A 14,392-nucleotide genomic window follows, 5' to 3' on the forward strand; every position below is an offset into this window, starting at 1 on the left:
TAGAGAGGTTAGCAATTTACCCAAGGAAACCAAAATATAGTAGACCTAAGATTTGGACTAAGGCCTGTCTTGTTCTAAAATCCATGTTTTTTTCCCCACTATGCCACTTTGTTCTAAAATAGCAGCCAGAAAAAATTAGACATGGAAGGGAGGGACTTGGCTGCTAAGCAGAGAGGAAGATGTGAGGGAAGAGTTGCAGTTTTTTGTTTTGAGTGGGCCTGGGTAACGGGCAGAACACAGAAATTTGCCAGTCAAGAGGCATAGCTGACTGGAGGGGGTGGGCACAGAGAACAGGGAAGGGCAGGTGAGGAGATGATTGTAGGGGTGAAGGGAATTTTTCCCGTCCCCTCTTACAGTTTGAGTCTGCTGAAATAAACTGGAAATAGATTAACAGGAAAAGGCACATACAAATTTACTGACATGCAGTGTGCATGGTTGCTATACAGAATATGAGACTCAGAGAAGAGCCAGGTGACTGAAGCTTAAAGAGCACCATCTTTGCCGGGCGCGGTGGCTCAAGCCTGTAATCCTAGCACTTTGGGAGGCCGAGACGGGCGGATCACGAGGTCAGGAGATCGAGACCATCCTGGCTAACACGGTGAAACCCCGTCTCTACTAAAAACTACAAAAAACTAGCCGGGCGACGTGGCGGCGCCTGTAGTCCCAGCTACTCGGGAGGCTGAGACAGGAGAATGGCGTGAACCCGGGAGGCGGAGCTTGCAGTGAGCTGAGATCCGGCCACAGCACTCCAGCCTGGGTGACAGAGCGAGACTCCATCTCAAAAAAAAAAAAAGAGCACCATCTTTATAGAGGTGAGGGAGATGAGGGGAGGTCGGCAATATTGAGAGGTAGTCAGTGATTTTTAGGTAAAAGGAATGAGCTCAGACAGTGGCCTAGGACAAAGTTCCTCTGAGCTCTGGGAGCTGGAGGTTGTGACAAATTTCAGGAAGGTGAGGTGCACCTTCCTGAAATAAAGGTTGTCTTACTATGCAGATAAAGTCTCCTAGATAATCTCAGCTGCCCTCAGGAGAATAGACGAAAAGTCTGTTTGCATGTGGTGACAACTTTAAGTATTGTCTCTTCTCTGGTACTTAATATTTCCTGGTTATTTGATGAGAGTCCTAGGGAGGAAATTTTAAGACAATTGCATCTATTTTTTTTTTTTTTTTTTTTTTTTTTTTTTTGAGATAGAGTTTCGCTCTTGTTGCCCAGGCTGGAGTGCAATGGCACGATCTCGGCTCACAGCAACCTCCGCCTCCCAGGTTCAAGTGATGCTCCTGCCTCAGCCTCCCGAGGAGCTGGGATTACAGGCATGTGCCACCACGCCTGGCTAATTTTGTATTTTTAGTAGAGATGGGGCTTCTCCTGTTGGTCAGGCTGGTCTCGAACTCCCGACCTCAGGTGATCCGCCCGCCTTGGCCTCCCAAAGTGCTGGGATTACAGGTGTGAGCCACTGCACCCGCTGTTTTTTTTTTTTAATGGATTCCTTCACAAATTTGCATGTCTTCTTGCTCAGGGCCTATGCTAATCTCTGTATCATTCCAATTTTAGTATATGTGCTCCCAAAGAAGTACACGATTGAATTTCTTTTGGTTTCTCAGTCAGTTAAGGGAACTTTCAGCCCCTGCATGCACGTGGGGTGGTGAAACGAGAGTTTAAAAAGTCCTTGGTTCTGAGGCAGCTTGTAAGTCCTTCCAATTTTCTTTCATTCAAAAGTGCTCAGACTGCCAGAGGAGCATACTTTGGGGTATCATTCTCTGAGCCCCAACATTATGATGACTCATTTTTGGAAATGCAGAATTCAGCATTCCAGGAGACATGCAGGTGGAAATATCCAGTATACTGTTGAAAAGCTTGACAAGCCAGGCGCAGTGGTTCTCGCCTGTAATCCCAGCATTTTGGGAGGCTGAGGCAGGTGGATCACTTGAAGTCAGGAGTTCGAGACCAGCCTGGCCAACATGGTGAAACCTCATCTCTACTAAAAATATAAAAATTAGCTGGGCATGGTGGCACATGCCTTTAATCCCACCTACTCGGGAGGCTGAGACAGGAGAATCGCTTGAACCCAGAAGGCAGAGGTTGCAGTGAGCCAAGATCATGCCACTGTACTCCAACCTGGGTGACAGAGCTAGACTCTGTCCCAAAAAAAGAAAAGAAAAGAAAAGCTTGACGTATTCATTCCTTTTCTTCACCAATATTAACTAAGCTTCTACTGTCTTTGTTTGTTTTATTGTTTTTTTTGTTGTTGTTGTTGTTGAGAGGGAGTCTCGCTCTGTCGCCCAGGCTGGAGTGCAGTGGCCGGATCTCAGCTCACTGCGAGCTCCGCCTCCCAGGTTCACGCCATTCTCCTGTCTCAGCCTCCGAAGTAGCTGGGACTACAGGCGCCCGCCACCTCGCCCGGCTAGTTTTTTGCATTTTTTTTTTAGTAGAGACGGGGTTTCACTGTGTTAGCCAGGATGGTCTCGATCTCCTGACCTCGTGATCTGCCCGTCTCGGCCTCCCAAAGTGCTGGGATTACAGGCTTGAGCCACCGCGCCTGGCCTGTTTTATTGTTTTTGAGACAGAGTCTCACTCTTGTCACCCAGGCTGGAGTGAGTGACCTTAGCTCACTGCAGCCTTGACTTCCCAGGCTCAGGTAATACTCCCACCTGAGCCTCCCAAGTAGCCAGGACTACAGGCATGTGCCACCATGTCCAGCTAATTTTTTGTGTTATGTATGTATATATATATGTATGTATTTGTTTATTTATTGAGACAGGGTCTCACTCTGTTGCCCAGGCTGGAGTGCAGTGGCACGATCAGGGCTCACTGCAGCCTCAACCTCCTAGGCTCAAGAGATCCTCCTGCCTCAACCCCCCAGTACCCGGGACAACAGGCACACACCACCACGCCTGGCTCAATTTTTTTTTTTTTTTTTTTTTTTTTTTTTTTTTTTTTTTTGAGACGGAGTCTCGCTCTGTCGCCCAGGCTGGAGTGCAGTGGCGCGATCTCGGCTCACTGCAAGCTCCGCCTCCCGGGTTTACGCCATTCTCCTGCCTCAGCCTCCCGAGTAGCTGGGACTACAGGCGCCCGCCATCTCGCCCGGCTAGTTTTTTGTATTTTTTAATAGAGACGGGGTTTCACCGTGTAGACCAGGATGGTAATTTTTGTGTTTTAGTAGAGGCAGGTATCACCATGTTGCTTAGGTTGGTGATACTCCTGGGCTCAGGCAATCTGCCCGCCTTGGCCTCCCAAAGTACTAGGATTACAAGTGTGAGCCACCGCGCCCAGCCTAAAGCATCTGCTCTCTAGAGAGGAGGACAGCCTTTCACAGAGTCTGCAGCCTGAAGGGGAAGACATGTCTCTGAGAATTTGACCGGGATAGTGCTGGTGACTTTGGGAGCATACAGCAGGAGACCTGACCTCATCCACTATGAGGGAAGGCAGAGGAAGTGGACTTTAAGCTGAGACCCTGGTTAGCCAGCAAGTGTGAAGGCCAGACAGTAAGCAAGGACAAAAGGAAACCAATAGCTGGGACAAGGAAGGATGTGGCATATGGGTGAAGCAGCTGAAGAGGCTCATGAAGGGCCTTTGCTTTTCTTTCTCTCTTTTTTTTTTGAGATAGGATCTTGCTGTGTTGCCCAGGCTGAAGTACAGTGGTGTGATCACAGCTCACTGCAGCCATCCTCAACCTCCTGAACTCAAACAATCCTCGGCTGGGCACAGTGGCTCACGCCTGTAATCCCAGCACTTTGGGAGGCCAAGGCGGGTGGATCACAAGGTCAGGAGATCGAGACCATCCTGGCTAACACGGTAAAACCCTGTCTCTACTAAAAATACAAAAAATTAGCCAGGCGTGGTGACGGGCGCCTGTAGTCCCAGCTACTGGGGAGGCTGAGGCAGGAGAATGGTGTGAACCCAGGAGTCAGAGCTTGCAGTGAGCCAAGATCGTGCCACCACACTCTAGCCTGGGCAACAGAGCAAGACTCCATCTCAAAAAAAAAAAAAAAAAAAAAAAAACATAAAACCTCCTACCATGTAGCTGGGACCATAGGCATGCACCATCACCATGCCTGACTAATTTTTGTTTTTGTTGTTGTTTGAGACAGAGTCTTGCTGTCACCCAGGCTGGAATGGAGTGGCACCATCTTGGCTCACTGCAACCTCCGCCTCCCAGGTTGAAGCAATTCTTCTGCCTCAACCTCCCCAGTAGCTGGGACTACAGGCGCCTGCCACCACCCCCAGATAATTTTCGTATTTTTAGTAGAGATGGTGTATCACCATGTTGGCCAGGCTGGTCTCGAACTCCTGACCTCAGGTGATCCACACACATTGGCCTCCCAAAGTGCTGCGATTACAGGCATGAGCCACCGTGCCCAGCCTAATTTTTTCATTTTTTGTAGAGAAGAGGAGTCTCACTTTGTTGCTAGCCTGATCTTGAACTCTTGATCCTCCCACCTCAGCATCCTAAAGTGCTGGGGTTACAGGCATGAGCCACTGCGCCCACCTTTTCATTATTGCTAAAGACTTGAGACTTGACTGTATGGAATACTGAAGCAGGAGCTGGCCATGGTCAAATATTTATCTTCCACATATTTCGTCACTCTGGCTGCAGAGTAGAAAACCAATTGGAACTAAGACATTTATCACCTACTGTCTCAAGTCCCTTACAAGGCCCTTAAAGATCTGGCCCTTCCAGCCAGTGCCAGCTTCTCAGTCTCCAACAACACACACTCCACCAAATTAACCCACTTGTGGTTTCCGGAAGGTACCATGATCCTTTGAGTGTCCATATCTTTACACATGCAATTTCCTCTGTTCAGTCAGCCTTCTCCCCTTCCTCTAGGTCCCTAAGTTAGTTTTCTTCTTCAAAATTTCCACAGTAGGTTGGGCACGGTGGCTCACATCTCACTTTAGGAGGTGGAGGTGGGTGGATCAGTTGAGCCCAGGAGTCCAAGGCCAACCTGGGCAACATGGTAAAACCCCACCTCTACTAAAAATACAAAAATTAGCTGGGCAGGGTGGCGAACACCTGTAGCTGGGAGCTACTCAGGAGGCTGAGGTAGGAGGATCATCTGAGCCTGGGAGGTGGCGGCTACAGTGAGGCATGATTGTGTCACTGCATTCAGCCTGGGTGACAGAGGAAGACCCTGTCTCAAAAAAAAAAAAAGAAAAAAAAAAATTCCCACCATACCTCCAATTTCATTGCATCATGAATCATTCACCCATTGTCCCCCAGCACCTCTCCCCACAGTGGTCTACAAGCTCCCAAACAGACAGGGCCACTTTTTCACATTTGTATTCCCAGTACCCAGCACAGTGCATGCAGTGAATAAATGGATGGACAGATGAATGAATAATACAGGCTGACCAGAGACTGAAATGTAGCTGCTTTTCTGTGCCATGGTGATATTTAAAGCTAAGGAAGTGGGTGAGATCTCAGAAAAGAGTAGATGCCTAAGAGAACAGGAAAAAAAAAAAAAAAAGTTATGTATTTCCTTTTAAAATACAGCATTGATAAAAACAGACATTGAGTATGTCCGTGTAAAAGCATATGCATGGGAACCAGATTTGGAAAGGAACATTTAAATGTAAAAATAATATGTGTTAAAATGGTAGGCTCGTGGGTGACATTTTTTTTGAAGTCAACATTTGTTATATTGTCTTTTTGATAATTTTTTTTTCCTCACAGACACAGACTCAGTAACTCGAGACAACATTGCCCAAGATCATTCTACACCGAGAAAAAAACATATTAGAGACAGCAGTGTTTTGAATTTGTGTATGGCTAGTGTTAAATAATGGAAAGAAATTGTAACAAGAGGCAAGTTGTAAAGTGAAAGTCACACCCTGGTATGAAAACCTGTTGTCACTGTAGCGAAACTTGCTAATTACAAACCGGCTGCATCAGTAGCTTCATAATGCACAAAATCACCAAAAAAGTCTGTTTTCCTTGGGGGTTTTTAGTCGTCGGAAAGGGCTTCAGGCTTTGTTTTCTGTGAGTTACGGGGCTGCCACCTGCAGGTAAAATCTGGACATTGCCCTGAAATTTACCTAACCTTGGATACAAACCCCGCCTGACAGTGAGTGAGCCTCCCTCCCTTAAGACCTGGCTCAAGACCCTCTCAGGGTCATCCTGAGCCCATATTTCCAAGCTTCTCTTTAGTGGGAAAGTACTAGGTACCCAGTAACAGCCAGTGACAGCCTAAAATTGGGCATTTGAAATTCTATGCTCCCTTACCCAATTGATCTTGGAAGTTCTCATCTAGAATTTCCTTCACTTAAGTTGTGAGCCAAGGCTGTGTACTCTTCTCAGGCTTCCAGTGTTCCCTCTGATGCTGAGCTTACCAATGAGACCAAGTGCTGTGACCCCTATTCAACATCCTGGCCACCTTTTCCTTCCTGTCCTTCCTTCCTTCCTTCCTTCCCTCCCTCCCTCCCTCTTTCTCTCTTTTTCTTTCTTTCTCTCTGTCTTCCTCTCTTCTCCTTTCTTCCTTTCTTTCCCTTCTTTCCTTCCTCTCTCTCTCTTTATCTTTCTCTCTCTGTCTCTCTCTCAGACAGAGTCCTGCTCTGTTGCTCAGGCTGGAGTACAGTGGCGCAATCTTGACTCACTGCAACTTCTGCCTCCTGGGTTCAAGTGATTCTCCTGCCTCAGCCTCCCAAGTTGCTGGGATTGCAGGTGCCCGCCATCACGCCTAGCTAATTTGTGTATTATTATTATTTTTTTTTGGGGGGGACGCAGTTTCACTGTTGTTGCCCAGGCTGGAGTGCAATGGCGTGACCCCGCCTCACCACAATCTCTGCCTCCTGGATTCAAGCGATTCTCCTGCTTCAGCCTCCCGAGTAGCTGGGATTACAGGCATGCGCCACCATGCCTGGCTAACTTTTTATTTTTAGTAGAAACAGGGTTTCTCCATTTTGGTCAGGCTGATTCCGAACTCCCGATCTCAGGTGATCCACTTGCCTCGGCCTCCCAAAGTGCTGGGATTACAGGCATGAGCCACCGCACCCGGCCCCTAATTTGTGTATTTTTTGGTAGAGACGAGGTTTCACCGTGTTGGCCAGGCTGGTCTCGAACTCCTGACCTCAAGTGATCCACCTGCCTCAGCCACCCAAAGTGCTGGGATTACAGGTGTGAGCCACTGCACCTGGCCTTCTTTCTTCCTCTTTTTTTCTTTTCTTTTCTCTTCTTTCTTTCTTTCTCTCTCTCTCTCTTTCTTTCTTTCTTTTCCTTCCTTCCTTCCCTCCCTCCCTCTTTCCCTCCCTTTTCTTTCTCTTTCTTTTCCTTCCTTCCTTCCCTTCCTCCCTCCCCCTTCTTCCTTCTCTCTTTTTTCTTACTCCTTCCTTCCTTCCTTCCTTCCTCCCTCCGTCCCGCCCTCCCTCCCTCCCTTTTTTTCTTTCTTTCTTTTTTTTCTTCTCTTCTTTCTTTTCTCATAGCCTCACTCTGCTTCCCAGGCAGGATTGCAGTGGCACAATCTTGCCTCACTGCATTCTCAACCTTCCCTGAGCTCAGGTGATCCTCCCACCTAAGCCCCCCGAGAATAGCTGGGACTACAGGTGTGCACCACCACACGTGGCTAATTTTTGTATTTTTTGTAGAGATGGGGTTTCGCCATGTTGCCCAGGCTGGTCTTGAATTCCTGGCCACAAACAATCCTCCCACTTCAGTCTCCCAAAGTGCTGGGATTACAGGAGCCACTGTGCCCAGCCTCCTGGCCCCATTTCCGTCACCTGACCTATGCCACCATCTTTCTTGGGTGGCTGCTCTAACCTGCTAACTAATCATCCTGGTCCCCTCCAAGAGATTATCTACATTGGAACCAGAGCGGACTTCCTAAAACACAAACAGAATGGGGATGGAGGTCACAGATAAGGTCCAAAGTCCTCAGCATGCCCCATATGTCCCTCCATGGCTGGCCCCTGATGAAAACTCCAGCCTCAACTCCTTTTTTTAGAAGTTGTAAATATCTTCTACAAGTGGCCTCAACTCTTAGCCTAACCTCCTTTTGAATTCTTTGTCCCCGCTCTTTGGAACTATTTACGGTTTCTCGAATAGCTCTATAACTCGTTTACCGTGTGCAGACTACTCCTTTGGGCTCAAATGCCTCCTCTCCTTGCCTTCCCCATCTTTAGCTGGCTCCTCTCTGTCCTTCACCACTCAACTCAGGAGCCGCCTCCTACAGGTCTCAAACTCCTGGGCTCAAGTGATCTGCCCACCTCAGCCTCCCAAAGTGCTGAGATTACAGGTATGTCTCCACTAAAAATACAAAAAATTAGCCAGGCGTGGTGGTGCGCGCCTGTAATCCCAGCTACTCAGGAGGCTGAGGCAGGAGAATCTCCTGAACCCGGGAGGTGGAGTTTGCAATGAGTGGAGATCATGTCACTGCACTCAGCCTGGGCAACACGGCAAGGCTCTGTCTCAACAAAAATCCCAAAAATATTAAAATTTAAAAAAAACTTGGTTTTGATGGCCAGGTGCAGTTGCTCATGCCTATAATCCCAGCACTTTTAGAGGCCGAGGCAGGTGGATCACCTGAGGTTAAGAGTTCAAGACCAGCTTAGCCAACATGATGAAACCCTGTCTCGGCCGGGCGCGGTGGCTCAAGCCTGTAATCCCAGCACTTTGGGAGGCTGAGACAGGCGGATCACAAGGTCAGGAGATCGAGACCATCCTGGCTAACCCGGTGAAACCCCGTCTCTACTAAAAAATACAAAAAACTAGCCGGGCAAGGTGGCGGGTGCTTGTAGTCCCAGCTACTCGGGAGGCTGAGGCAGGAGAATGGCGTAAACCTGGGAGGCGGAGCTTGCAGTGAGCTGAGATCTGGCCACTGCACTCCAGCCTGGGCGACAGAGCGAGACTCCGTCTCAAAAAAAAAGAAAAAAAAAAAAGAAACCCTGTTTCTACTAAAAATACAAAAAATTAGTTGGGCATGGTGCTGGGTGATGTAATCCCAGCTACTTGGGAGGCTGAGGCAGGAGAATTGCTTGAATGAATGAGGTAGAGGTTGCAGTGAGCCGAGATCCGGCCACTGCACTCCAGCCTGGGCGACAGAGCGAGACTCCGTCTCAAAAAAAAAGAAAAAAAAAAAAAGAAACCCTGTTTCTACTAAAAATACAAAAAATTAGTTGGGCATGGTGCTGGGTGATGTAATCCCAGCTACTTGGGAGGCTGAGGCAGGAGAATCGCTTGAATGAATGAGGTAGAGGTTGCAGTGAGCCGAGATCGGGTCACTGTACTCTAGCCTGGGCAACAAGGGCAAAACTCTGTCTCAAAAAAACCCCCCAAAAAACCCAAAAAATCTAAAAATTGTTTTTGAGACAGGGCCTCATTCTACTGCGTGTGCTGGAGTTTAGTGCTGCAATCATGGCTCACTGCAGCCTTGAACTCCTAGGCTCAGGTGATCCTCCCATTTTAACCTCCTAAGTAGCTGGGTAGCTAAGTAGCCTCCTACAGGCTCATGCCATCATGCCCCGCTCATCATTTTGTAATTTTTGTAGAAATGAGGTTTTGCCGTATTTCCCAGGCTAGTCTTGAACTCCTGAGCTCAAACGATCCACCTGCCTCGGCCTCCCAAAGTGCTGGGATTCCAGGTGTGAGGCACCACGACCAGCCAATATTAAATTTAAAAAAATATTGATATCTGGCCCCATCTCAGATAAATCAGAATCTCTGGGGTTGGAGCCTAAACATCAGTATTTTAGTTTTTATTTTTGGAGACAATGTCTTGCTCTGTAGCCAAGCTGGAGTGCAGTGGCGTGATCATAGCTCACTGAAGCCTCCAACTCCTGGGCTCAAATGATCCTCCCACCTTAACCTCCCGAGTAGCTAGGACTACAAGAGTGCACCATCACACCCAACTAATTCATTTTATTTTTATTTTTAGAAACACGGTCTCAATATGTTGCTCAAGCTGGTCTTGAAATCCTCCCATCTCAGCTTCCTGTGTAGCTGAAATTATAGGCATGAGCTATCACACCCTCAATATCAGTATTTTAATAGACTATGGAATTGCTGAATTAGTACATTTTCTCTCACTCATTCATTCAACAAACACATACTGAATGTGCGTTATGAGCCAGGCACTAGGGATGCATGAGTGAATTTAAAAGGACAGAGTTGGGCGAGGGCGCAGTGACTCACGTCTGTAATCTCAGCACTTTGGGAGGCCGAGGCGGGTGGATCCCTTGAGCTCAAGAGTTTGAGACCAGCCTGGGCAACATGGTGAAACCCCATCTCTACTAAAAATACAAAAATTAGCCAAGTATGGTGGTGCGTACTTGTAGTTGCTACTCAGGAGGCCAAGGTAGGAGGACTGCTTGAGCTCTGGAAGTCAAGGCTGCAGTGAGCCAAAATTGCACCACTGCACTCCAGCCTGGGCAACAGAGTGAGACCCTATCTAATAAATTAAAAAATAAATAAAAGGACAGGGTTCCTGCCCTCTCGGAGCTTACGATCATATGAGGAAAGGTGAACAACAAGCAACAAGCTAGTAAACAAATATGATTTAATTACATTTTTTTTTTTTTTTTTGAGATGGAGTCTCGCTCTGTGGCCTAGGCTGGATTGCAATGGCACAATCTCAGCTCAGTGCAACCTCTGCCTCCTGGGTTCAAGTGATTTTCAGCCTTCTGAGTCGCTGGGACTACAGGCACCCACTACCATGCCCAGCTAATTTTTGTATTTTTAGTAGAGACGGGGTTTCACCAGATTGGCCAGTCTGGTCTCGAACTCCTGACTTCAGGTGATCCACCCACCTCGGCCTCCCAAAGTGCTAGGATTACAGGAGTGAGTCACCACGCTCGGCCTAATTACAAATTTAGAAGCCTGTTTTAACCATCTAAGTGGACTCGAACCAAGAAGGTGGATTAGAGATCCACCTTGATCTCCGTCAGAGGCATTGGAGATGCCATGGGATGGGTAGACCTGAGATATTACTGTAGGGAGAAAACATAAGTGGCAGGGTTGGAAGTGAGAGGTGAGTGGGAGCGAGTGAGAAGCAGGATGACATCCAGGTTTACAGCTTGAGCACTGGAGGACCGACTGGAGAGACACAGTGAAATAAGAACAGCATTTAATGTAGGAGAGATGCTTCCAGTGCCAGCCAGCCAGTTCCCAGTGCTGACTAAGGAATTTGTGACATGTCTTGTCACTTGTTTGTGACTTAATTTCTTCATCTAGAAAAGTGTCAATAATAGTATATCTCAAAACAGGCCGGGCACAGTGGCTCATGCCTGTAATCCCAGCACTTTGGGAGGCTGAGGAGGGTGGATCACTTGAGGTCAGGGGTTTGACACCAGCCTGGCCAACATGGTGCCAACATGGTGAAACCCTGTCTCTACTACAAATACAAAAAAATTAGCTGGGCATGGTGGTGGGCACCTGTAATTTCAGCTACTTGGGAGGTTGAGGCAGGAGAATCCTTTGAACCTAGGAGGCGGAGATTGCAGTGGGCCAAGATCACGCCAGTGCAGTCCAGCCTAGGTAACAGAGTGAGACTTCATCTCAAAATAATAACAACAATAATAATAATAATAATAAATCTCAAAACAGAGTTAACATGAAAATGAAACAAACTAAGACCATGCATATTGGCTGGGCGTCGTGACTCACACCTGTAATCCCGGCACTTTGGGAGGTCAAAGCAAGAGGATCTCTTGAGCCCAGAAATTTGAGACCAGTCTGGGCAACACAGTGAGATCCTGTTTCTCAAAAAAGAAAAAAAAAAAGATTATGCATATCAAAAGTGTAAAATGTTTCTTAATTGACTAGGTGTGGTGGCTCACACCTGTAATCCCAGCATTTTAGGAGGCTGAGGCAGGCAGATCATCTGAATTCGGGAGTTCGAGACCAGCTTGACCAACATGGAGAAACCCCATCTCGACTAAAAATACAAAATTAGCCAGGTGTGGTGGCACATGCCTGTAATCCCAGCTACTTGGGAGACTGAGGCAGGAGAGTAAGTTGAACCCAGGAGGTGGAGGTTGTGGTGAGCTGAGATTGCGCCATTGCACCCCAGCCTGGGCAACAAGAGCGAAACTCCATCTCAGAAATTTTTTTTTCTTAATTATTACCTTTTAGACATTCTCCTCTCAATTTTCCCTTTCTTCGTTTTAACGATTCCACTTGGATCCACCATTCTCATAGTTATTAAAAGCTTCTCAGACAGTATCTTTTAGCTGTTCTCTCCTGAGCATACCTGTGTTCCCAGTCACCCAATGATCTCAAAACACTTTGTAGATTATGGCCATTATTTATTTTATTCTTCTTCTTATATTTTTTTGAGACAGAGTCTCCCTCTGTCACCTGCCTTACCCTCCTTAGTAGCTGGGACAACAGGTGCTCACGACCACGCCCTGCTAATTTTTGTATTTTTGGTAAAGACAGGGTTTCTCCATGTTGCCCAGGATGGTCTCGAACTCCTAGGCTCAAGGGATCTGCCCACCTTGGCTTCCCAAAGTGTTGGGATTACAGTGTTGGGATTAAGGCTCTGCGACCAGTGCCTTAAAGCTTTATGGAAAAAATAATGGCAAGCCAGGCGCAGTGGCTCACACCTATAATCCCAGCACTTTGGGAGGCCAAGGCAGGCGGATTACCTGAGGTCAGGAGTTTGAGACCAGCCTGGCCAACATGGAGAAACCCTGTCTCTACTAAAAATACAGCCGGGCATGGTGGCACATGCCTGTAATCCCAGCTACTTGGAAGGCTGAGGCAGGAGAATCACTTGAACCCAGGAGGCGGAGGTTGCGGTGAGCCGAGATGGCGCCACTGCACTCCAGCCTGGGCAACAAGAGTGAAACTCTGTCCCAAAAAAAAGAAAAGAAAAGAAAAAGTAATGGTCCAGAGCGGTGGCTCACGCCTGTAATCCCAACACTTTGGGAGGCCAAAGTGGGTGGATCACAAGGTCAGGAGTTCGAGATCAGCCTGGCCAATATGGTAAAACCCCGTCTCTACTAAAAATACAAAAATTAGCCAGATGTGGTGATGGATATCTGTAATCCCAGCTACTGGGAAGGCTGAGGCAGGAGAATCACTTGAACCTGGGGGGCGGAGGTTGCAGTGAGCCGAGATCGCACCATTGCACTCTACCCTGGGCGACAGAGGGGGACTCCCTCTCAAAAAAAAAAAAAAAAGAAAAAAGAAGGCCGGGCGCGGTGGCTCAAGCCTGTAATCCCAGCACTTTGGGAGGCCGAGACGGGCGGATCACGAGGTCAGGAGATCGAGACCATCCTGGCTAACACGGTGAAACCCCGTCTCTACTAAAAAATACAAAAAACTAGCCGGGCGAGGTGGCGGGCGCCTGTAGTCCCAGCTACTCGGGAGGCTGAGGCAGGAGAATGGCGTGAACCCGGGAGGCGGAGCTTGCAGTGAGCTGAGATCCGGCCACTGCACTCCAGCCCGGGCGACAGAGCGAGACTCCGTCTCAAAAAAAAAAAAAAAAAAAAAAAAAAAAAAAAAAAAAAAAAGAAAAAAAAAATGTTTTAAGGCCCCTTCAGAGAGAAAACATGCCACTCCAGCCTGTAGCTATGCAGGTGTACCCCTGGTGGACAAGTGACTTACCCAGGACGATCACTGCTGAGGCTGGGATTTGGGAGCTTTCAAATGTAAGTCGGTGGTTTCGCATTTTACATGAAAGCATACTTGACAGTTTTAATTAGCAAGTGGAATAACTTCTACTTACTCATGTTGTCAGCCCTACGTGTCGTCATCAACCACAGGGGTAATTAGTGAGGGAAAGGATCAAGAGGCTTCTGTTGTGACAAGGAGTGTGGCATTTCTAGGGTGATCCTTACATAGACTGGAAAAGCGGGCACTTTCCTTGGTTGCCATTAGATGTCACTCGAGACTGGCAAGCGCTTTTTCAGAGGCGGTTGTAAAACTAACTAACTGTAAAGGAATGCAGTTCATACTTCGGTTCCAAAAATGGATTCGACCTCGTTGCCCAGACTCGCCGCACTAGGAGTGCCAGGAAACGTTGTTTGATGGAGCGTGGAGGAAATATCCTGTTGCACCAATGCAATGGAAACCCTATTTCCCTGGAACCAAAACGTAATTCAGGACCCAACAAGACTGCTCTCTCCCTCCCCCACCAACCCCTAAATCTCTGTTAACCACAAGTTTCTTTTTTTTTTAGACGGAGTCTCGCTCTGTCACCCAGGCTGGAGTGCAGTGGCACGATCTCGGCTCACTGCGAACTCTGCCTCCCGGGTTCAAGCCATTCTCCTGCCTCAGCCTCCCGAGTAGCTGGGACTACAGGCGCCTGCAACCACGCCCAGCTAATTTTTTGTATTTTTACTAGAGACAGGGTTTCACCATGTTAGCCAGGATGGTCTCGATCTCCTGACCTAGTGATCCGCCCACCTCGGCCTCCTAAAGTGCTGGGATTACAGGTGTGAGCCACTGCGCCTGGTCAAC

The 14,392-nt window shown here is 47.8% G+C and overlaps 1 non-coding gene across 1 annotated transcript; it reads right to left on the minus strand.

Moving 5' to 3' along the window:
* Positions 1 to 1,472: 1,472 nt before the first annotated feature.
* Positions 1,473 to 1,574, minus strand: LOC115894994. Its single transcript, XR_004055208.1, has one exon. It is a non-coding gene; the product is annotated as a U6 spliceosomal RNA (small nuclear RNA).
* Between the last annotated feature and the right edge of the window lie 12,818 nt (positions 1,575 to 14,392).

Source organism: Rhinopithecus roxellana, chromosome 19 (assembly GCF_007565055.1).
Source record: "Rhinopithecus roxellana isolate Shanxi Qingling chromosome 19, ASM756505v1, whole genome shotgun sequence".
NCBI classification, from domain to species: domain Eukaryota; kingdom Metazoa; phylum Chordata; class Mammalia; order Primates; family Cercopithecidae; genus Rhinopithecus; species Rhinopithecus roxellana.